The sequence below is a fragment of the Sminthopsis crassicaudata genome, chromosome 4 (assembly GCF_048593235.1).
Source record: "Sminthopsis crassicaudata isolate SCR6 chromosome 4, ASM4859323v1, whole genome shotgun sequence".
Lineage (NCBI taxonomy): Eukaryota > Metazoa > Chordata > Mammalia > Dasyuromorphia > Dasyuridae > Sminthopsis > Sminthopsis crassicaudata.
In genome coordinates, this window is record NC_133620.1 from 246,943,868 (window position 1) to 246,969,269 (window position 25,402).

General features: G+C 32.9%; 1 long non-coding RNA gene across 2 annotated transcripts in view; it reads left to right on the forward strand.

The window, feature by feature from the left end:
* The window catches only part of LOC141566253 (uncharacterized), a 145,358-nt gene that overhangs the window by 13,836 nt on the left and 106,120 nt on the right, over window positions 1-25,402 (forward strand). The window contains exons 3-4 of one of the 2 annotated variants that reach the window (XR_012489259.1): window positions 15,453-15,622; window positions 16,137-18,333. This is a non-coding gene — a long non-coding RNA (uncharacterized LOC141566253). Of the gene's footprint in view, window positions 1-15,452; window positions 15,623-16,136; window positions 18,334-25,402 lie in introns of those variants that run through there. The other variant, XR_012489258.1, reaches the window with a different exon arrangement.

A 25,402-nucleotide genomic window follows, 5' to 3' on the forward strand; every position in this document is an offset into this window, starting at 1 on the left:
TTTTCTAAACATGACAGACAGTTGTTGAAAAGGCTTAGATTTAGAAGATGTGCTGTTATGTCAATGAATCATAGAATTCATGGAGTAGAGTAAAATATAAGCAGTATGGAAAGGTAGATTTGGGAAAGAAAATGGGAGGAGCTTTAAAAGCTTAACAGCTGATTTTATATGTGATCCTAGATGCACTAGGAAACCACTAGCGTTTATTGAGTAGATGAGTAACATAGTCAATCTTGTGCTTTAGGAAGGTTTACTTTGAGAGTTGAATGGAGGCTGGATTGACATCAGGATAGATTTAAGGCAGTAAGACTAATGGGAAGCTTGCTTCAGTAGTCTGAATAGGAAGGAACAAGGATCTACATCAGAACAGTGATTGTGTGAGTAAAAAGAAAGAGTATTATGAGAGAGGTATTGTGAAAGCAGAAATAATAAGACTTCATAATTAAATATGTGGAGTGAATGTGAGTCACACTAGTCAGTCTAGGATGACAATGAATTTGAAAGCCTGGGTGACTATCAGGATTATGATAATTCCCTTACACTAATACTGAATTTGAATAGCAGGGAGGGTTTGAAGGAAAAAAACAAAAAACAAAAAAAAAACAATGCATTCAGGTTGAATATAGATTCATGAAATCAAATTATATGAAATACACTTGGAAAGAAAAGCTGGAACCATACCAGCAAGAGCCTTCATTAATAATTATGGAATTCTGGGAGAATAGATCTTTGAGCTATTTTTAACACAAATTTATGTGTTAAAAATATTAAATTATCAATTTAGTGACTTGTTCTGGAGAGTCAAGAAAGGAGTCAGGGAAAACAATCAGGGGTCTGTGAATGAATATTGAAAATATTAGTCTTTGACTATAAGTACATTTAGACTTATATCAGGGCAGGAGTAAAAGCTAATCTGAGGTACTTATGGAATTGTGGGGAAAGGGACAAGGGAAGATGAATTTAGGGCAAAAGATCCTCTAGAATATTATTATTTTAAAGGAAAGCCCTATCTCACTGCCCAGGCAAAATTATTATTATTTTTTTTCCCTAGCAGGAAAAAAAAAAAAAAAAAAAAGAGCTATGGTCTTATAAAAGGTCCACTTCAAAGCTGGTATATCCTTTCATCACAGGTCTAAATTAAAGGAGCAGAATGATGTTCTATATCTTCCATAGAAAGGTGGTTTGATGAGATAAATGAAGACTGAATTTTTTAGAAAGTATCAGTTATGTCTCATTTCCCTCCCAATCTTTTTCACATTCAAGAAAACACCAATGATTGACCAAGAAAGCCCTCATTCTATAGCATGAGGTTCTGAAGTTTCCTGCATGGAAGAATATATAAGAAAAAGATGGGGAGTATTACTTATAGAGCTATCTAGAGTAAAGATAGTCTGTTGCAAATAAGCCTTATGAATAACAGAGAAGAAAGTGTCAAAAACAAAGGTTTTTTTTTTTTGTTTTTTTTTTAAATATTGCAGACTATTAAAATATAAATATGGTATCATGAAGGACAGCACATACTCAAATTTGTCCTAAGCTGGTAATCTGGAAAAGTGGTTTTATCAAATGAATGAGATGGATTTCTTAGTAAGCCTTTGAAGGAATCAATCATTTCAACAAGTATTTATGAAGTGTCTACTAGATGCCAGGCATTATGTTAGATGCTAATGATATAGAGACAAAGAATAAAATATTCCTAACTCCCAATGAACTTGTAGTCTACTCTTTCAGAACATATTTTTATAAATTGCAATGGAAAAAAAAAAAAGAGAATAAGACAAACTCTGGAGCAATGGGTAACATCTGGATTTGGTGCTTTCAGTTGATTTTGTTACAACTCTTAAAAATTACTTAGGGATCTATGTTCTTCATTTTCTGAGTTTGCATTTTGGATTCCACTTGTTGGTTCAAGTAATACTGAATACTTGGTTCGTAGTCTGCATTTTGTATTTTTTTTCACATGTCAGAGGCCATTTTTCATATCTTTTACATTAGATTTTTTTCATTGACATGTTTAAAATTAAAAGTAGAAATTGCTTGGGATTCAACATGGCAGATAAATATCTTTTTTCTTTAAATCTCAAGCCTGTGCTACAGTCTGAGAATAGTGTGTGTGTGTGTGTGTGTGTGTGTGTGTGTGTGTGTGTGTGTGTGTATGTGTGTGTGTGTGTATGTACATGGTGAGGGAAATACCAGCAGCTCAAATTTAAAGCTTTTGTGGAAGTTTTACATAAGAATTTTAAACACCCAAAGATTAATTAAGAAGAATATCTTAAATATAAGCAGAAGTGCACTCTGATGTTTCAAATAATGTATTTACCTTTTGATAGAAAAAAATTCACTAAAGTCTGACAAAAATGTATTCAGGGAAATAAGGATAGATGTGGAGTGGGAATGGTGAATTAAGGCCTAATAAGAGGAAACAAAATAGTATAAGGGGAAAAAAAGTGAAAAATATAATTTAATTTGGAATCAATAAACTAAAATTTAAGTTTGAAGTGTTTTAAGCTCCCTCTTTACTCCAGTACATTTTCCTTGATTCAAAGATCACTTTAATTTTAATTTAGGTTTTTGGCTGTTTTAAATGTTCATTTCCTTATATTTCACTTTGTAAAGAATTTACTGCCCTGCTTCATTTAGTCCAAAGGAGGTTTACAAAAAATAAATAAGCTAATGCTTTGCATTGTAACAAGATAAAACAGAAAGGACAAGTCAGACAGAGAGAAAGAATGAAAAACAGAGAGATGGAAAAAAAAAAGTCAAAAAAGGAGGAAAGAAACAGAAAATAGAAAGGAGGAAAGAGAATGAAGAGATAAAAAGAAGTAGAAAAAGGAAGAGGAAGAGAAGGAGAAATGAAGTATGAGACAAAATAAAAGAAAAAGAGAGAGAAGCAGAGAGAGACACAGAGGGAAATGAAGAAGGAAGGAGGAAAGGAAAGGAATAAGCAAAGCCTTACATATTCAACCCAGGCTTGGCATTAGCAACCAGCAATTAGCAAGTAATAGGACACTACTTTGGAAGTAATTTTATTTTTCCACAAATACTAATGTATTTCCCAGGGTTTCCCTCTTCTCTCTAGAATTGGGATATTTAACATTGTTATTGCTTGCTCCAAGAAATAAACAATTGTTTAAGGAAGTGGATGATAGTTGTTCTCTATGCTACCGTCTGCTGACTCAGTCATGTGGAACTAATTTCCTGGCTGTCTCTGAATGCACATAAAGCTGCTCTGTAGCTGCTGCTGACAATGAACTAGTGACTGGAAAGAAGAATCTTAAACACAGTCACATCTCCTGACTGTTAAAATCCTTTTCACCAAGCACGCTGATCTAATGTGCTGGTGCACAGGAATTAGATGCTTTTAAGTGGACTTTAGTACAAAACAAAAAACGAAAAACAAAAAACTTTCTCTCTTTCTGCATCAGAAAGAAGTTGCTAGGTAACCAACTATGTTTTATGGAAATCCCTATCAAAGAGTTTTGGTTTGGTATTTCCTTCCAGCAACATATTGACACACAACTTCAACGGCCACAGTTTTACACTGAATCTTTTTGGCGGTACCTTCAGTTAGACTATTCCATAATCATACTATGACCAATTAAAAAGAGATTCTAAACGAAGCCTTTGAGTATAGAGTCTGATGAAACACTTTTGTTTATTGAATCTCATTCTGATGGAGTAATGGATTTGTTTTAAAGAAATGAATTAATAAATTAGTTATTTGAAAAATAAAGCATTTGAATTTGATAGCACTATGTGATTCACTGAAAGGGTAAGTATTTTCTTTGAGTAATGATTACTCTTCAAGTTTTATCTAGGCCCAGTTCATCTCTAAGACTGATTTTATTAGATCTTAGAAAAGATAGCAGATTAAAACAAAACTAAAAGTAAAAACAATAACCTTGCTTTATATGCTACACTGTGAAGTGTTATAAGGGCAGATTACTCTTAAAATCTCTTCAAGAAACTAGATGGTTTCATTGACCTCTAGGAATAACTGTGTTTATGGGATTTTTGAATTAATAAATAGTCTTTAAGAAAATAGGAAAGTCCACTTGACCTTGTGACAAGGTTTGGAGATAGAAACAGGAGGATTTAGCTCTTATCATTTCCCTCTATGTGTCTCTGGTAAATATGACATAAATAGAAGGAAAACTGGCTCTGGAATCAGAGGACCTGGTTTAAATCCTACTGTTGATGCTTGCTATACATATGATTTTGGGCAAATCACTTAATATTTTTGGACTTTATTTTACTTAGCTGTAAAATTCAAGAATTGTATTAGATTGTCTTTGAGGACCCTCCCTTTTACGTGTTCTAAATCTATGATCCTGTCTTATAGAAGTGGTCACTAGAAAGATTTTCCCAAATGGATAAAAAGACAGATCCTTGGGAACATAAAAATGATTGACATGAATTCAGAGAAGCATTAGTTTGCAAAAAATTAGAGGCACAAATTTATAAATAGTTTTACTTTTTAGCACCACTATGGATTAGCACCAAAGCAGTAACATTAACAGAATGAAGTATTATTGAGTTGATCATTTTCTAAGAGGCAAACAGTCTTCCTAGCTTCAACATTCTTCAAAGGATGGTTCAATATGTTCATAAAATATACAAGCAAAAAAAGTGATTATTCTACAAATTGGCAGATGAAATCTAATCAATGTAGACAAAAGCTAGATTTGGGGTTTAAAAATCAGTATTCAATAGTTACATTTTAATCAGTTCTAAGACAGTCAAGTTAATAATACTGACATTGTGAGTTAAAGTGGAAACTTACATTTTTATTTAATCTGAAGAAAATTAAGCTGGAGAAATATTTTAATAGTTTTTTGTCCTCACTCTGAACTCTTAGATTCATAAAATTATAGGCTCAAAAAATTAAAGGTGTTTTTAGAGGAAATTTAGTTCAACTTCTTTTTCAACATAGGACATCTCAATAGCATCCTTTATAGATATACTCGCACTCTCTGAAGTCTTCCAGTTTCAAAGTATTTATTTTAAAAAGAGACATACTATATAAATCTAATAGGTCTCATAAAAAAATCACATCCATAACTGAATCTTATGATACACCAATATTCTGACCAGAATAGAATAGTGCTTCTATTATCTTTCTTGTTTTAAATGCTATATTTTTATCAATACAACTGAATAGCACATTGTTTTAAAATGTGTTAAAGGATTCTATTAAATTTTCTTTTATTTATAATTTCAACCATGGTATTTTTTATATGGACTGCTGCTAAAAAAGATCCCCCTGATTTTCTCTTAGATAGCTTGTGTTTTGAACCTGAGTTCAGATAGTTTCAATTATTCCATTTGAATTACATGTTATTTTCATTAGAGGTGTGATGGCAAATATTTAATAACCAACTATCCATCCCTAAATGTATGAAATATAAACCTTTGAGTTTAAAATGCATTCTTAATACTTTATCATCATTTTCTTAAGTCCAAAAACTCAATTAATAATACATCAAGCAACAATTTATACATATACATATTTCTAAGATATAAATGCTTAAAATGAAAATTTGAACATCAGCTCCTGTGAGTTGGTTCAAGTTGGTCCCAATATATCTTATCTTTAGCTAATATCTCTAACTTATGAAAAAATCTTAAAATCTTGATTCTATCATACAATGAATTTGGGTAGCCCTTTCGGCTTACTATCATCTGTTATTTAGATGATAATACCCCTTGGTAATGTCATCTTAATTATTAATCAAAGTTAAATAACATAAGACTGGAAACAGAATCCAGCAGTATATTCTTAGAAATGTTTTAGGCTGTTATCAGACAGTTAGCTAATCAATATTGAAAGAATCTCAGAGTTGAAAGAAGTTCTAAAGAAAATCTAGTCTATATCCCTTTTTTACAAAGAAGAAAACTGAGGTCCAGAAAGGGGAAATGCTTTTCTCAATGTACAGAAGCTCACTACTATATGAAGTGGCATTAGAAATCAGTTCTCCGATTTCTTTGTCCCATGCCTTTTCCACAAAATTTTAATTTTAGGAATAATGTTCAGCTAGCTGGTCCATGTGTATATGTACTATAAGCCATCACATTTCTATCCTCAGTAAATCTTATTAAAACTCCCCCAACATAATAAAATAATGTTATTATAATTAAGTAATAATTGAAAAATTATTGAATAACATTACATTTCTGACTTTCTGCTTTCTTGAGCAAGTCCATTAGCTAGTTTGTAAAAGGGACAACTTTTGTCCATTGGATTTAAAATACATAAAACAGCTTTTGCTCCTTTTTAAAAAGGCTCCCAATAATAGAGTAAGTGTCAAGAATAGTCTCTCCTCTGGGGATCATGCAAGGTTGGCTGTAATTCATAGACATAAAATAGGAAACATGGGGGACAACCAATTAGCTGGAGAAAATTCCCCGATGACAGTACTAGTGCAAGATCTGATGAAACTGTACAGGTCAGGGCTGGTTAGACAATTTAACCTTCCTCAAATCATCATCTCTATGTGGTGGAGAAGAAATGTAATGAGAAATGCTGGAATAGGTTCTTTAAGAGATTAATACCTACAGCCTGCTATATAAAAAATGGGCCTGTTCCATAAACTCCTTTTTTTCTTGGAAGACTCCCAAATACTCTTTTGTTTTCTTTCTTTCTTTCTTTCTTTTTTTTTAAACACTATAATATCTTTTTAGCTTATGAAATATGAAAAGATCACAGTTCAGCATTCTTGCTATAATACAGAAATATCAAGCTTAGGACACAGGGTAAATGTCTAACATCCCTTTACCAAATATTGCCAAAGCCCAGAAACTGTAATAAACATTTTCAGAGCTATGTGAAACAAGAAAGATATTTAGGTTTGTACATTAGATTCAAAGTTGGAAAGTATTATTGCTGCTTCTGCCCTAATCTTTAAAATTGAATACCATGGCCATGAGAAGGAGCTAAGGCAATAAACTCTGCACTTCCTGGGTCTGAGTGTTATATCATCTGCCACAATATGCACATTCTCTCTTTCCCCCTTTCTTCCCACATTCTATTACCATTTTCTCTGGAAAGAGAGGGTCAGTCAAATTGTCTGTTGCTTCATTCACTATTTCTATGTCTTCCCAGTTTGTAATTATTTTTTCCTGACTATTGTTATCCTATGTGTAGTATAGTCTCCTCTAGTAAAATATACATTCTATGAGTTTAGGGATTGCTTCTCTTTTATAATTTTATGTACATTTTAATTATATTTACATGTAGAACTATCTACTAATCTTTTAGTCTCTTTCTCTTTTTCTTTCTGGTGTTAACATATAACAACAACAACAACTTATTTTTATCTAGAGGGAAAAACCCTTGTAAAACTATAGATATAAAATAAATAAAATTTAAATAGAGTAGGAAATTCCTGAGGGTATTAATGCCTGTTGTCTGAGTGAGAGAAGAAATAGAATGGAGAGAGAATAATGTCACCATATCCCACAATGTGGCAAACAGATATACCCAGGTAAACAACTTCTTTTCAGGGAGATCATTAAGTGGGTCAGTGAGCCAGACAAGGCTATAAATGGTCATGAAAAATTTCAAGACAGCACTATCCTTCCTTGCTACTTGTTTCACATTTACTCTGGACACCTTTTTCTTAACTCCCAAGTTTCCAGTCAATGTTTCATCATTATTAATTTCTCTTTTTTGATGGGAAAAAACAAACAATTGCCCTTTCAATCAAATCCTTGGTTATAAGAACCTATACATTCACCAAAGGTTCAATCCCTTCATTTTACCAATGAAGAAATTTAAGTCTAAGAGCTTCAGAAACTTTGCCAAACTTTGGCAAGTGGCTGAGGTAGAACTTAAACCTACGTACTATAACTCTGAATTCCATGATCTTTCCTGGCATATTGGTAGCTAATGTTCTTTAATGTCAATCCCAAGATATGTAGCTTGAAGATAAAGGATTTAGTGAAATTAAAATTTTTTTCTTTGAGTATGCAAGAGTCTAGAACCAGAGAACTTTAGAATTCAAGGTACCTCAACATCCATCAAGATTAACTCATACATGACAATGAATTATCACAAAGACCTATCTGACAAAAAGGGTCATCCAGTTTTTGCTTAAATATCTCTAAGGAGGACAGAAAGAAATAGTAGTGACTAGGAATTTGTATTTTATTCCATAGACAATTGATAGTGATTTGGGGTTTTGATTATAGAGATGTCATGCCTACATCTATATTTGAGGAAGATTAATCTGGTGCTAGTATGAAAGATGAATGAGAAGAAAGTGAGATTGGATTCTGGAAGACCTGTTAGATTGCATTTTTGGTACTTCAACTGGGTGGTAATGAGGTTCTCTATGGGGGTAATTGAAATGGGATTGAAGGAGAAGGTATGGTTATGAAAAATATTTCAGAGGTAGAATTGGCAGAATTTAGTAACAAATTGGATATGAACGGTAATGGGGGAATGAGGTATCATATATAACATTAAGACTTCAAAATGGAAGATTGCATTAATGATGATAGAAGCAATATGCTATAGTGGATAGAGCACTAGAATTGTAGTCAAAAAGACTTGGCTTCAATTCTTGCTGCAGGTATACATAAACTGTATGATCTTGGACAAGTCAATCTCCCTTTGCCTCAATTTCCTCAGTTGTTAAACCAAGGGATTGGATTAGAATCTTATAGTTAAAAAAAAAAAATAAAGTCAGAAGAAAGGATACTTTTTAGAAAATATGATAAATTTATGACATATATATATATATATATATATATTTTTTTTTTTTTTTTTTTTTTTTTTTTCCCATGCAAACAATTACATTTTTGGAGAAGTGACCATTTATTGCTGGAGTCAAAAATTCAGCCTTCTCTATTTTATTTTAAAAATATTTTTGATTAAAAAACAAAGTCAGAGCACATATAAAACTAAATAACAAATAGAGCAAGTAGAAAATATTATAACTGACAAAATATTACATTTATTGCCTGGTAAATCTCCTTAATTCACTTCCCTGAAGAATTACAGATTTAAGTCCTGTTGCATTGGAAGGGGAAGAAATTTGAGCAAAAGCAGACCTTTAACTTTTACTTGAACAAAAGTTTCAAAAGGTCTAAGCCCACAAATATCTTTTCAAACTACTCAAACTAATTTGTCTTCCTCCTTAGTTGCCAATATAATCCAGCTGATGAATTGGACCAGTTTGAGTATAAGGATCTGGGAGGAGAATACTGATCTCAAATTTCCTTCCATTCTTGCTTGAGAAGATCTTACCTTCTTTTAGATCCAGCCTCCTGGGTTTCAGAGCCGAAGATAATTTATATGGCTGCTTTTATCTTACATTCAATGCCTCATTTGCAATTGAAAGTGTACTAGTACCCAGTGAAGATCCTGCTGTGCTGAATTTACTATGTCTCATAAGCTAAAGACTCCTTATTCTCTGTTCTAGTTTAAGCTCCTGGGTAATTTTCAAAGGACATTATGGGTAAGAAAATAAGACAAAACACAGACAGTGTGACCATGAAGCTCTCATCACAGTGACACAGGCATCCTGCCAAATGTGGATAGAGAGAAATATGTTTAAATATGCATCCTGCTTCATAATCAAGGAATAACTGGAGGACAAAAAAAAAATTGAAATTATGCAATGCAATGACAAGAGAAATAAAACTAGTAAGTTAGTTATAAAGCTTGTGCAAAGTACTGCTAAATGCTATAGAAAGAATGAGCAAGAACAAAGGAAAAATAAGTTGAAATCTGGTCCCCTCATTTGAATGTGTTTTTTTTTTTTTTTCCCTTAATGTAACAGCTGCCTCAGTTCAAGTGAGGCTCAGCCAATTCATCCTCTTATCTCATCTCTTAACATATCCCAGCACCTTTCTTGGCCAGACTTTGAAAGAGTGGGGTGATTCTGCTGTCTGATTTAGATGAAAATGAGATATAAGGGAGAATATCATCAGCATATGAATTGCTCTGCAGTTGAAAACCTTTCCATGATTAGAGTTGTAGGGATAGTAAAATAGATTTCTCCAACTGTCACCAGGGTTAACTTTCCAAAAGGGATAAGTAACTTCATCTACTCAATAATGACAATACAAACTATAAGACTTTTAGACCTTTCCTCTTTGCCTTTGAGGATTAAATCAAATACTCTTTGGGACACTAAGGAGAGACACATTTTTTTCCCTTCTTTGGGGAGATAATTAATCAGTCTTATTTTATCAGGGGCATATGAATGTTTTGAAATGTCAATAGAAGAATGACAATTCTTTCCTATGATTCTCCTATTTGTCTGTTTTGTTTAAGCCTTTCCCTATGTTATCATCCATTTCCTGTTACTTTATATCAGTGTCCTAAAGATTTTATGAAAGGCAATTAGAGCATATTGGAAAGAGCACTGAAATTGAAACAAAGGACCTGAGTCATTCTGTCATTGTCACTTAGTATTTATGTGATAATGGAAAACCATTTGACATAGATGATCTCAACTTTCTTATCTGTAAAATGAAGCACTAGATGGCCTTCTAGCTCTAATATCTGGTTCTATGTATACATAGGAAATAGTTAAATATTTTTTGAAGTAAAACATTTGCTTCATATATCTATGATCTTTAACTCATCAGAAAAGTCATAGAAATGTGATTTTAGCCACTTAAAAAAGGATATCTCAATTGAAATTTATAGAGACACAGAAACCTACAGTTTCCTTTTCAATAACTTCACATCAAAATTATATCTGACATTAGCATCATGAAAATGAGAGCTGTTCTGATAGTAGTCGAATTAATTAGCAAGTACCCAAACACATTTATTATCTTGAAACCTTTCATCCAAGATAATTCAGTTGGAAGAATATTAGGATTACATTTCATTAAAAGGTTTTGCTTCTGTCTATTAGTCCTGATGAGTGTGTTTTCTATAAAACTTATTAAAATTATGCACATTCTTTTATGAAATGGGAACTGATTTAACAAGGGGATCAACAGTATGCAAAGTCATTGATAGGAACAGGGAGGGCCATCTACTATTAATATGAAATAACTACAGAAGCTTTTAAATGCTTTACAAAATGTAAGTACACATGAGGAAAAAGGATATATGAGGCATTTATGGGGTTAATCTACAGTAATAGGAATGTAGTTTAGGTATGTACTCAGAGCTCAGAATGATAAAATAATCCCCATCAGGGAATGATTAAAATGTTGTCATACTTTCAAAGATGAGAAGTTCAGTTATATTTAATTAAATCCAATAAATATTTATTAAATACTTACTATGTGTCACATTTGCTTTATGTATCTCTAGTACTTAGCACCGTGTTGGGAGGCAAAGAAGAAAAGGAAAGACAATTACTGCTCTAAGTAACATAATCAAATGGTGAAAGAAAACACACAAATGGAAACTAAGTAATGTGTAATGTGTGTGTGTGTATCAAGGGGTACTTGACACTGGGGTCAGGTAGTAGAGTGGAATAGAAAGGAAGCAAAAGTCCTGTTGAAAAATGGAGAGTAACATGCAATGTTTTGAGCCTCTATAAGGGAAAGCATTGGAAGGAGTTTATTGATCTACTCTCCAGCCCTCTAATCAGTTGGAAGAGGCAACTAAAAGAGGGTTTAAAGTTTTGAGTATCAAAAACTGAGTCGCTCTGCACAGTGATGATATTTCAGATAATCAGCTTAAAATGGAGGAGGCAAGATGTCCTATGGAGTATAAATCAAGCAGAACTGCTAATGGAAGATGGACAGAGCAGGTATATTTTCATTTCTAATCATGTGCCCAAAATGGAAGAGAAATTGAGAATCTCTATACAAAAGACCCTTTCATTTGTTAATTCATTATTGAAAGTATACAAAGTATACTTACAAGTATGATTAATAAATCCTTTCAAGGAGTCTTCAAGACATGCAGGAAGACTGAAATAGAGCACATTTTTGTTGCTTTGTTTTAAACAAGAATCCTCTAGATATTCTATGAGTTAAGTCAAAATAGGTGCCTTTTTTTTTTTTTTTTTTTTTTTTTTTTTTGTAAAAAATTCTCCCAGAGATCCCTTAAAAGAGTAAGTCCTCAAACACCATACAGGGATAAGGCATGAAATTACAAGCTATTATAAGAGAAATAAGCTTTTTCTCTAGGTATTTATTCTTTGATTAAGTGTTTAATTCCTACTAAAGGCTTTTGAATTTGCTCAGAATTGAAAAGGCATTCATTGAAAAAGAAAATTTGAGAAGAGAAGCATTGACTTCTTATCTATATCATTGATAAGATGGGGTATTAGAATGCACCCTGAATGTTTACAACTGTGTGATAAAATGAGGAAGTTAAAATCCTTGCTGTACTGGTTATAAAATTTAACTAATTACAAAAGGCATGTTAATATAAAAATATTATTCTTCTACATATGAGCCTTTTCAAAAAGGAAAAATTCCCTAAAAAGACATATAATCCAATATATTTGTTTTCTGGAAATATTCAGTTAGTCAGAATGATGAGATTTTCTTTTTTTCTTCTTTCATTACTTATATAATTATATCAAATCTCCACTTCATTTAAAAAGTATAAGTGGGAATAAGCAAGATTCAATCATTCCTTAAGTATTTTGTTGAGCACCTCTTGTTGGATAGCCCAGTAGGAATAAATAAACAGTAACATATTAATAATGATGACATTCATCTAAGAAATATGTCATTAGAAATATGAAAGCTGGAAAAAGTAAAGAGCAGTCATTTATCAAGAGTATGGGCTAACAATTAGAAAGCCCAAATGCTTCAGTGACATCCACTGAATGACAAAAGTCTGAGATGAGGTTCTCATGTTAGGTAGATTCCCTGTGGAATCATGTTAGGTAGATTCCCTGTGGAGGATTTATGGAAAAACACAAGTGAGAATAATATAAGTTGAAAAGAATGTCTGAGTTCTATCAGCAGAGGCCTGCATATTGATGAATTATTATGGATATATTTGAGAATTTAAATTTCTACAGATCAAGATATGTGATGTCTGAGTGTCCAGAAAGAAATTCCTGATGTGATATTTTCTTTTTTAATTTTATTAAAACTTTTTATTTACAAAACATACACATGGATAATTTTTTGCATTGACCCTTACAAAACTTTCTGTTACACATTCTTCCCTTTTAGCCAGTCTGACAGGTATGTAATGGTATCTCAGAGTTGTTTTAATCTGCACATCTCTGATCAATAGTGATTTGGAGCACCTTTTCATATGACTAGAAAGAGTTTCAGTTTCTTCATCTGAAAATTGTTCATATCCTTTGACCATTTATCAATTGGAGAATAGCTTGAATTCTTATACATTTGAGGCAATTGTCTATTTTAGAAATGAGGTCTTAATCAGATCCATTGGGTGTAAAAATGTTTCTCAGTTTGTTACTTCCTTTCTAATCTTGTCTGCATTAGTTTTGTTTGTACAAAAATGTTTGACTTATTATAATCAAATTTATCTTTTTTGTGATCAATAATGATCTCTAATTCTTCTTTGGTCACAAATTCTTTCTTCCTCCACAGATCTGAGAAGTAAACTATCCTATGTTCTTCTAATTTGTTTATAATATCATTATTTACATCTAGATCATGAACCCATTTTGACCTCATCTTGGTATATGGTATTATGTGTGGGTCAACGCATAGTATCTGACATACTAGTTTCCAATTTTCCCAGCAGTTTTTGTCAAATAGCAAATTCTTGCCCTAAAAGCTGGGGTCTTTGGGTTTGTCAAACACCAGATTACTATAGTCTTTGACTATTTTGTCCTGTGAACCTAACCTTTTCCACGGATCAACTAATCTATTTCTTAGCCAGTATCAAATGGTTTTGATGACCACTGCATTACAATATAGTTTTAGATCTGGTATGGCTAGGCCACCTTTTTTATCCTACCTGGTTTAGATATCAGCATCAAATCTGTGTCATGAAAAAAATTTGTTAGGAGTTCTTCATTCCCTATTTTTTCAAATAGTTTATATAGTATTGGAATTAATTCTTCTTTGAATATTGAGTAGAATTCACATGTAAATCCATCTGGCCCTGGAGATTTTTTCCTTAGAGATTTGATTAATAGTTTCTTCTATTTCTTTTTATAAAACGGGACTATTTAAATAATTTATTTCCTCTTCTGTTAACCTGGGTGATCTATATTTTTGTAGGTATTCCTCCATTTCATTTAGATTATCAAATCTGTCAGCATATAGTTGGGCAAAGTAACTCCTAATTATTGCTCTAATTTCCTCTTAATTGGTGGAAAATTCTCCCTTTTCATTTTTGAGATTAACAATTTGATTTTCTTCTTTCCTTTTTCTAATCAAATTAACTAAAGGTTTATCTATTTTGTTGGTTTTTCACAAAACCAACTCTTAGTTTTATTTATTAATACAATAGTTTTCTTATTTTCAATATTATTAATCTCTCCTTTTATTTTCAGAATTTCAAATTTGTCATTTAATTTTGGGGGTTTTAATTTGTTCTTTTTTTTAGCTTTTTTAGTTGTAAGCCCAATTTGTTGATCTTTTCTTTCTCTGTTTTATGCAAGTAGTCATCTAGAGATATAAAATTTCCCCTTATAACTGATTTGGCTCCATCCCACAAATTTTGGTATATTGTTTTATTATTGTCATTCTCTTGCATGAAATTATTGATTGTATCTGAGTTGCTGTTTCACCCATTCATTCTTTAGGATTAGATTATTTAATTTCCAATTACCTTCTGGTCTATTTTCTCCTGGCCTTATATTACATGTGGTTTTTATTGCATCATGATATAAAAAAAAAAAAAAAAAATCTTTACTATTTCTGTCTTTCTGCATTTGATTTTGAGTTTTTATGCCATAACACATGGTCAATTTTTGTATAAGTTCCATGAACAGCTGAAAAAAAAATAAACTCCTTTCTGTCTCCATTCATTTTTCTCCAAAGATATATCATACCTAACTTTTCTAGCATTCTGTTTACCTCCTTAACTTCTTTCTTATATATTTTGTTATTTGATTTATCTAGTTCTGAGAGAGCAAGGTTGAGATTTCCCACTAGTATAGTTTTGCTGTCTATTTCTTCTTAACTTCTCTTCAAGGAATTTGGATGCTATACCATTTGGTGCATGTGTTTAGTATTGATATTGCTTTGTTATCTATGACACCTTTTAGTAAAATATAGTTTCCTTCTTTATATCTTTTAATGAGACCTATTTTTGCTTTTACTTGCTCTGATGTCAGGATTATTACCCCTGGTTTTTTTTTTTTTTTTTAACTTTACCTGAAGCATAATAGGTTCTGTTCTAACTCCTTTATCTTCACTCGGCATGTATCACTATGTTTTAAAAGTGTTTCTTGTAAACATCATGTTGTAGGATTTTGGCTTTTAATTTAATCTGCCATCCACTTCCATTTTATGGAAGAATTCATCTCATTCACATTCACAGTTAAAATTACTAATTCTGTATTTTCTGGTATCTTATTTACTCTAAGTCATGCTGGGACTTCCGGCCAAGATGGCGGCGTGGAGGCAGACAGCTGCTTGAGCTCCTCATTTTCTCTCAGAACTTACTTCATGACAAGCCTCAGACTTAATGCTTGACCCAGAAAGAAATCCACAAATAATCACCAAGAGAAGACATCCTTGAAAGTCGCCAGAAAAGGTCTGTGTTTGCTCCGGGGAGGGTCGAACAGACTGGGCGCAGACTGAGGGCAGGCAAGCCAGAGCGAGACAGGCAGCTCACACAGCTCAGACCAGAGGGGGAGGGGTACAATCTCTGCCGTTTCTGCTAAAAAGGTTTTTACCCCAGTGTGGATACTCCATCTTGGCAGTAAGCCAGGAGCAGTGGAGAGGGTGTAAACACCTGAGGTGAAGATTAAAACCCCAGAAAGCCAGCTTCTCTCAGAATCCGGACACCCCCAACCCCCACTTGGACTGATTCAGTGCGTTCTCAGAGCCTCAGAGCGCAGACTCAGTACAGTCATTGCTGTTCTGTTAGTGGCTCTCTGCTGCCCTACCCCCAGTCTGTAGAGGAAGCCCATTAATACCATCCAGCCCCATCCCCCACAAAACAGACCAATTGTTTCTCTTGTCAGTTTGTTTTCTTCGATTCCTACTCTGACAAAATGAACAAAAAATTCAAAAGGGCTCTAACCATTGACAGCTTCTGTGTGCAGAGGGAGCAGACTTCAAATGCTGAGGAGACTAGGAACAGACTGTCCCCAGATGTATCCCCTGGGAGGGATATAAGCTGCTCCTCAATACAAAAGAATCTCAGAGAGGAAATCAAAAAGGCTCTCACAAGAGAGCTGGAAGAGAAATGGGAAAAGGAAAGGGAAGCTTGGCAAGAGAGCCTGGAGAAGTCATCCCATGCATTCAAAGACAGAGTGGATAAAGAAATCAAATCATTGAGAAACAGGATTAGTGAGCTGGAAAAAGAAAACAGCTCTCTAAAAAATAAAATGGATAAAATAGAAAAAAATTCCATAGAAGATAAAAACTCAATTGGACAATTACAAAGAGATATAAAAAAAGTGAGTGAAGAAAATACATCATTGAAAATTAGACTGGAACAAGTAGAACTCCAACAAGTAGAAATGAATGACTCAAGGAGAAACCAAGAGGTAGTCAAACAAAACCAGAGAAATGAAACAATTGAAAAGAATGTCAAGTACCTTACTAGAAAGACAACAGACCTGGAAAACAGATCCAGGAGAGACAATTTGAGAATAATCGGACTCCCTGAAAAATGTGAGGAAAAAAAGAGCTTGGACACCATTTTCGAGGAAATTATCAAAGAGAACTGCCCAGACATTCTGGAAACAGAGGGTAAAATAGACATTGAAAAAATTCATCGATCACCTATTGAAAGGGACCCTAAAATCAAAACCCCAAGAAATATAGTGGCCAAGTTCAAGAACCATCAGACAAAGGAAAAGATATTGGAAGCTGCTAGAAAAAACCAATTCAGATATGGAGGATCCACAATAAGGATAACCCAGGATCTAGCAGCGTCCACATTAAAAGAACGCAGGGCCTGGAACATGATACTCTAAGTCATGCTTTTCTCTTTCCTTTCCCCCTTTATTCCTCCTCAGTATTTTGAACACCTCCCACAAACTGTCCTCCCCCTTTAGAGCCCCTGTTCCTTTTTTACACCTTTCCCCTAATATTTCTGTTTCCCTTTCTATTTTTTTTTCCTTTCTTTAACCCTTTTCCCTTCCACTTCCCTATAAGGTTAGACAAGTTTCTTTGTGAAACCAAATATGTCTAATATTCTCTCTTAGAGCTAAATTCGATGAGAGTAAGATTCATACAAAGCTCATTTCCCTCCCTTTTTCCCCTCAATTATAATAGGTTTTTCTTTGTCTCTTCATGAGATGTAATTTCTCATATTTTGCCTTCTTTTTCCTTTTTACTCAGTACTTTCCAGCTCTAGTTTTTTTCTTCAAAGGGAGGAAGAATCAGTATATTCCTCAGTCATTCAATCCAATATACCACAGATCTCTTACAAATAAAAACAGCAATAAAAAACAAAACAAACAAACAAAAAACACTGCAGTTCCAAGCCTGCAACTCTATCCCAAGTCAGTAAATCTTTCCTAGATGCACTTTGAATAAAATAATATGGCTATTATGGCCACAAAAAGAAATGTGATCCAAATAAGATAGAATTGAGTTATCCTAATAAACAGGCAGACTAACATTCCCCCCCATACCCAAAAATCTCAAACCATTTCTAGTCCCTTTCCACCTCTAGTTTCTTTTTCATATTATCATAATAAAATCAAATTATACCCATATTATCTACATATAACCATAACAGAAATGTAGTTCTCAAATTGTCATTATTACCTTTCTATGCTTCTCTTGAGTTCAATGTTTGGAGATCAATTTTTTTTGTTCAGTTCTGGTCTTTTCATTAAAAATGGGTGAAATCCACTTATATTATTGAATGTCCATCTTCTTTCCTGAAAGATAATGCTCATTTTAGCTGGATAGCTTATTCTTGGTTGTAATTCAATTTCTTTTGCCTTTCAGAATAGCTGATTCCAGGCCCTTCAATCCTTTATTGTAGAAGCTGTAGTTCTTGGGTAATCCTAATTGTGGCTCTTTGGTATTTAAATTGTTTCTTTCTGGATGCTTGCAATATCTTTTCCTTGGCTCAATAGTTCTGAAATTTAGCTATGATATTCCTTGGGGATTTAATTATGGGGTTTCAGGAAGTGATCAGTAAATTCTTTTGATGGCTATTTTACCTTCTGATTCTAAAATATCAGGGCAGTTTTCTTTTATGATTTCTTGTAAGATAAAGATAATGTCATGACTTTCGGGAACTCCAATAATCCTTAGATTGTCTCTCCTAGATTTATTTTCCAGGTCAGTTGTTTTTCCAAATAGGTATTTTCTATTTTTTTTTTCTATTTTTTCAATTTTTTGTTTTTGTTTTTGTTTGATGGATTCTTGAAGTCTTTTGAGTCATTCACTTCCATTTGTTCAATTCTAATTTTGAATGTATTATTTTCTTCAGTAACCTTTTTTAGCTCCTTTTGTATTTGGGCAATTGAATTTTTTTGTTCATTGACTTATTTTTCCATTTCACAAATTTTATTTTCCAGTGAATTGGTATTTTTTCATATCTCTTTTGTAGGGCATTATTTGTTTTTTCCATTCCTTCTTGCATCTCATTTCCCCATTTTTCTTCTAATTTTATTTTAAGATTCTTTATGCAATCTTCCAAGTTAGCCTTGTGAAATAGGGACCAGCTCAATTCTCCTTCTGGAACTTCAACTGGAGTTGCTTTAGAAACTTCAGGATTTGAGGTCTATTCTTCTCTCTCTCCATAAAAGCTGTCTGTAGTGAGAGTTCCTTTTGTTTTTTATTCATTTTTTTTTTCAAGGCTTAAGGTCTGTTCAATGCAAAGGAGCAACAGCTGCTTTAATTTATCCTGGGGCAGTTCTGCTGATTGATTTCCAATGCTGGGTAACTGCAGCTATGTCTGGCTTCAGGGCTCAGTGGTTTTCAATTTGCCTTTAGTAGCAAATCTACCAAATCACCTGCTTACAACCAGGACAGATTAGTCTAAAAGACTCAAAGAAGATTCCCAGGTGCGTGGAACTGCAACTGCCCCAATTCCTTGCCCTGGCCTCCTTGTGTCTGGGCTCAGCAGACGACTGTCCCCTTGCCTATTTGAAACAGACCTGTTCTGAAGTTCTTCCAAGGTATCTTCTTTCTGCACATGTATTGTAATCCATATATTTGTGTGTTATTTGGCTCCAACACCAGTTTAGAGACTTAATCTGCTGTCAGTTTGAGAGAAAATTAGAGGAGGTCATAGAAAGTCATGTCTGCTCTTCACCATTTTGGCTCCTTATGTGATCTTGAAAACACTGTCTATAATCATAAAATCATGAAAAAAGGAAAGCTTTCCCAAAATAGTAGATTATCAAATGTCATCCTGAAGGAAAAGCAGATTAAAGAAATCATGGAATATTAAATGAAGTCCAGATCATGACTTCTAACCACAAGTATCCTTCAGGTTGCTTTCCAGGATTCTTTTCTTTCTTTATATTACTTTACTCGGTGATCTCATCAGATTTATTTAATTAAATTAGTTAGTTAAAATATTTAATTACTACTAATTAATTACCAGAATTTGATGGTTCTCAAATCTACATATCCTTCACTAATCTTTCCACTGACCTATTATATTGCATCTCTTACCGATGCTGTTTGAATGGTCTAGATTCCTGGTGGTCTAGAGGTTAGTGGCTATAAGAGAGTTATTAAGAATCCCCTTTAAATTGGCTGCAGGTTTTAGGAGTGAAAGAATTCACTCATTCCCAAAATATGAGTTCCAAAATGAAAGTTTATTGTTAGATAGAAATCAGTTTACCAAGAGACTGACTTCTATACTGGCAGATCTATGGAAAATGGAGTTTTGCACTGAGAATGCAGTTCTTAGTGGACAGAAAGTCCTGGCAGCTGAGTGAGCGACTGAGGTCCATCTGCAAAGGACGTTAGTTGATGGAAGATATTATATTGAATGCCTTAGGGACAGCCTATGAAGGTTAGACCTGGTGGGGGTTAGGACAGCCCAAGCAAGTCAGACCCATTAGGGGCTAGAACAGCCTGGTTCTTCTCTTGGAATTCACAGATCAATAGAAAATACAGTTTGTTAAAGGACCACAACATGCTTCATTACTATCTTTCAGAAATATGGAACTAGATATTCAGTAGATATCTTAAACTATAACAGACCTTATAAGTTTTCCTACCCCAAACTTTCCCCTCCCTCCTCTCTTCAATATTATTATAAAGGGCAATACATCCTCCTAGAAGAGACAACTCTTTTTTTTTATTAATTTTATAATTATAATTTTTTTGACAGTACATATGCATGGGTAATTTTTTTTTTTTTTTACAACATTATCCCTTGTATTCATTTTTCCAAATTTTCCCCTCCCTCCCTCTATTCCCTCCTCTAGATGACAGGCAATCCCATACATACTTAATGTGTTACAGTATATGCTAGATACAATATACGTGTGTAAAACCAAATTTCTTATTGCATGGTAAGAATTAGATTCTGAAGGTATAAGTGACCTGTGGAGAAAGACAATAGTGCAAACAGTTTACACTCAATTCCCAGTGTTCCTTCTCTGAGTGTAGCTGTTTCTGTCCATCATTGATCGACTGAAAGTGAATTAGATCTTTTTTATGTTGAAGATATCCATTTTAATCAGAATATATCTTCATACAGTTTCGTTATTGAAGTGTATAGTGGTCTCCTAGTTGAGCTCATTTCACTCAGCATCAGTTCATGTAAGTCTCTCCAAGCTTCTCTGTATTCATCCTGCTGGTCATTTCTTACAGAGCAATAATATTCCATAACATTCATATATCATAATTTACCCAACCATTCTCCAATTGATGGGCATCCATTCATTTTCTAGCTACTACAAAAAGAGCTTCCACAAACATTTTGGCACATACAGGCCCCTTTCCCTTCTTCAGAATTTCTTTGGGATATAATCCCAGTAGTAGCACTGCTGGATCAAAGGGTATGCACAGTATTTCCTCAGTTGCTAAATGATCAAAGAAAATGAATTTAGTTTTTACAAAAAGAAATCCAAGCTATCAATAGTCATGTGAAAAGTGTTCTAATATGCTAATAAGGAAATTCAAGTTACATTTACTTTGAGTTTCTACTTCAGACTCTATATATTGGCAATAACAAGAAAAAGAGGAAAATTATGAATTTCAGAAATGTATACTAGGGTACTGTTGGTGAAGCTGTGAATTGGCCAAGACATTCTAGAAAATAATTTGGAATGATGCCTAGAAAGTTGCCAAACTGTGCATAATCATTTACCCAGCTACAAGTTCTATACAACAAATAAATGAAAGAAATAGGGAAAATATTGATTTGTACAATAATATTTATAGCAGCCCAATGCGATTGGGCAGCCCAAACTTTTTCATGGCAGCCCAAACAATATAAATTAAGTAGATTCCTTCTAGTCAGTAATAGCTAAACAAATAATGTTATTTGAATATAATGTCATATTATTATATAATGAGAAATAATGAAATGAACAGTTTTAGAGGAAATCAGGAAATTATCTATAAAATGATATAGAATGATAGAGTATTAAGGAAAGAATTTCTACCATGATAACATTATACAGAAAATAAATTCTAGATAAATTTTAGAAATTCGATAAAGAACAAACATTCTCCTCACTTCCTGCCAAATAAGAGATGGACTTAAAATGAAATGACATACATTTTTGAGCACGGTCAATGTAGGAATTTAGTTTGCTAAATTATCAAAGACTTTAATTTTCAAATCAAAAATATTTTATCAATATGAAGGTGCTTAGTGTAAGGGAAAAAATACTAAAAGGAGAAAAAATAATTAGTTGAAAAAATATCTAGTAACAATTTCATCAGGGATATCATGCTTTGAGAAACTTTACATCAAAGAAATATGTCCATTTAACACAAAATATTAATATTTTTGTTAATACTTTCTATTATGCTGTAATATTTTGTTTTTTGTTTTATATTTAATGTTGGTTTTGATGTTAATAACATTGTAATAAACTTTAAAATGAGGAAGAATTCAAAAAAGAAAAAAGAGCTAATATAAACTAATTCAATTTTCAATTTTGATTTGATTATTAGATTTATGTATTAGAGGATGTAGTATTTTAAAGTTTCCCAAAATTTTGATTCATTACATACCTTTAGTTTCAGTAAAAATTTCCCTTATATGCAAGGAAATCAATTTTAAAGGTTCATCATGCACATAATACAAATAAGAAATTAAACAAAAAGATCAATTTCAGTAGATTGCATTTTACCAAATTCTTGACAAACTTTCCTTGACAAACTCCTTATAACCTCTGTTGTTAAATATATGCTTCATATTTTGAACCCATGAAAAAGACATATAATGGTATGGAAATTACTTGGGAAAATCAATACTTTTGATATGGTTTGATTTTGTGACCAAAAATGATCATGTGTATTTATGTAGACTCACTCAGAATATTAGACCTTGAAAAGATTTAACTGAATTGAGCTTGTATAAAGGACAGCTTTGAGTGAATAGTATTTCATGGCTGGATTTGACCAATATTCAATTGACTTTGTCTTGTTCCCAAATTGGCTAACTGTTTTATCCATAGCCACATTGGTCATGATTTTTTCTTTGTAACCAATCCCCAATATTTCTCATATGATATAATCAGTTTCTGTCCAAGGACACAAAATCCCTGTTATCTTTTTAAAATGATTAAGGTCTTATTCACAACTATTTTACTTTTGTTTATATTCAGTTGAGGTATCCAGGATTTTTATGATTATATTATAATTGGGGTGGTGTGGAAAGACCTACTCTTACATAAATAGATAAAAAAATAAACTTATTAAATAATCTATAAATTTAATGCTGTTCCAATGAATTCACACAAAACTATCATGTATTGGATTTCTAAAAGATGTTTGAAACATTCCATTATGCTAACTTTGTGGAAAAGATGACAAAATACGGTCTCAATGAAAGACTGAATTATAGATAGTTGAAGAATAATATATTAGGATTACTAATTAATAGACTAAAATTGTTTTATGACAGACCTGAATCAGATAATCCTGGTGGATCAGGATTGAAATTAAATGAGGCACTCTCATACTATCTAATATTTATTGAAAATATTTTTGGTCAGCAGAATGTGTTGTATAGTATGGATGTGATATGTTAATTTGCATGACAGTGGTGTATCTGCTATAATAGCAGAGGCCTGACTCCTTAAAGTCACATTAATTGTTCTAGCCTGAACACATTGGAATGATCAGGCATTAGGTACAAATCCCTTTCATTTTAGGGAAAAATTTAACCTAGATTATATACATGGAAAAAACTCCAGAAATACTAATTCTATTTATATATAATTGTTTTAGGTGACAAGAAAGATATATAAATAACCATTACTTTAGCTCATTAGACTAATAAAATCTTAGAGTAGCTTTCTTATCATTTTACTTATTTATATTTTGGTAATTGAAATTAGTCTATACATTCTATACATTGACATTAGTCTATACATCTGGGACTCCAATTGATATAATTCCTTTCTCATAAATAAACCAGGAAAGGACTTTCTGGTACCATACCAGTGAACTTTATATTTGGTATTGCTATATTTACATCAAAAAATCACTAGCTTAATGGCAGAAACTAGGCATGGACTCACATTTAACACCACATACTAAGATAAGATCAAAATAGGTCCAAGATTTAGGCATAAAGAACAAGATCATATATAAATTAGAGGAACATAGGATAGTTTACCTCTTAGCCTTGTGAAGGAGGAAGGAATTTGTGTCCAAAGGAGAATTAGAGATAATTATAGATCACAAAATAGAAAATTTTGATTACATCAAATTAAAAAGTTTTTGCACAAACAAAACTAATGCAAACAAGATTAGAAGGGAAGTAACAAATTGGGAAAATATTTTTACAGTTAAAGGTTCTGATAAAGGCCTCATCTCCAAAATATACAGAGAATTGACTTTAATTTATAAGAAATCAAGCCATTCTCCAATTGATAAATGGTCAAAGATATGAACAGACAATTTTCAGATGATGAAATTAAAACTATTTCCACTCATATGAGAAAGTGTTCCAAATCACTATTGATCAGAGAAATGCAAATTAAGACAACTCTGAGATACCACTACACACCTGTCAGATTGGCTAAGATGACAGGAACAAATAATGATGAATGTTGGAGGGGCTGTGGGAAAACTGGGACAATAATAATACATTGTTGGTGGAGTTGTGAAAGAATCCAGCCATTCTGGAGAGCAATCTGGAACTATGCCCAAAAAGTTATCAAACTGTGCGTACCCTTTGACCCAGCAGTGCTACTACTGGGCTTATATCCCAAAGAAATACTAAAGAAGGGAAAGGGACTTGTATGTGCCAAAATGTTTGTGGCAGCCCTTTTTTGTAGTGGCTAGAAACTGGAAAATGAATGGATGCTCATCAATTGGAGAATGGTTGGGTAAATTATGGTATATGAAGGTTATGGAATATTATTGTTCTGTAAGAAATGACCAACACAAGGAATACAGAGAGGCTTGGAGAGGCTTACATCAAGTGATGCTGAGTGAAACGAGCAGAACTAGGAGATCATTATACACTTCAACAGTGATACTGTATGAGGATGTATTCTGATGGAAGTGGATATCTTCAAAATAGAGAAGTGCTAATCCAATTCCAATTGATCAATGATGGACAGAATCAGCTACACTCAGAAAAGGAACACTGGGAAATGAGTGTAATTGTGAGCATTTTTTTTTTGTTTGTTTGTTTTTCTTCCCAGATTATTTTTACCTTCTGAATACAATTCTTCCTTTGCAACAACAACAACAACAAAATTCGGTTCTGCACATATATATTGTACCTAGGATATTCTATAAGATATTTAATATGTATGGGAATGCCTGCCATCTAGGGGAGGGCATGGAGGGAAGGAGGGGAAAAATTCGGAACAGAAGGGAATATAAAGGATAATGTTGTTAAAAAAAAAAAATTACCTATGCATATGTACTATAAAAAAAAAAGTTATAATTATAAAATTAATTAAAAAAAGAAAAAAATCATTAGCTTAGAAGAATATATCAAAGATAAATTTATAAAATATTAGATAAGTCAGTGCTCTGTTTTTTTTGCATAAGGGTTGCTTAGAGTTGCCAGTCTAGGTGTGGCTTCTATACTCTAACATTCTGTCATAAAGAAGATAGTAACATTTCTTATCACAACAAAATTTGTCTCAATGGTGATCTAACAGTGCATTTTTTGAACAGTTATATCTTCCAACTAGTTTCTCTGTGGTCTAAACACCTGTTACTTTCAGTTATAATGTTC